A 645-nucleotide genomic window follows, 5' to 3' on the forward strand; every position below is an offset into this window, starting at 1 on the left:
GGCGCAGGAGGGGAAGACCCTCTATGAGGTGGATTGATTCAGTGACTGGGGTACTCGGAATGGGTGTGTCAGAGGCAATGAGATTGGCACAGGATAGAACACGGTTTAGGGCTGTTGTACATCGGGTCGCTATGAGTCGCAAATGACTCGACGGCACATAACAACAACAAACAACATCATGCTTTTCACTCTTTCAGCCTTGTTGTAGTTGTCCATTTTATGTCTATAGGATATAATTTAAGCAGATGGATCTAGCCATGGTGTAAAAAGCCAATTTAAAAATATTGATGCATTTAAGAGATTTTCATGCCCTGCCCCACTCTTACCAAAAGAAGGAAATGACTTTTTTTTTTATGACTCACTTTCTTAAATATCTGTCTGGCTTTTAGAAACAGGACTACAAGAATGTGGGAAACAGTGAGAGAAGGCTTTGGAGTAACTGGACTTTTCTATCCTTTTTGCCTTTGAAATATTTGAATTTTCTGAGGTCTCTTTGTTTATGAATTGAAAATGCTTTTGTGTATTAGTCTAATTAAAATATTTTATGAACATAAACAAAGAGAGATAAGGGGCTCAAGCATTTTGAGCCTCTCTGTCTCCCTCTGTGGTTAACAGTAAGCATCATGATACGAGTACATTTCTAAA

The sequence above is a fragment of the Elephantulus edwardii genome, unplaced genomic scaffold, assembly GCF_000299155.1.
Source record: "Elephantulus edwardii isolate Elephantulus edwardi_28Jun2011 unplaced genomic scaffold, EleEdw1.0 scaffold00238, whole genome shotgun sequence".
In the NCBI taxonomy this organism is placed as follows: Eukaryota; Metazoa; Chordata; class Mammalia; order Macroscelidea; family Macroscelididae; genus Elephantulus; species Elephantulus edwardii.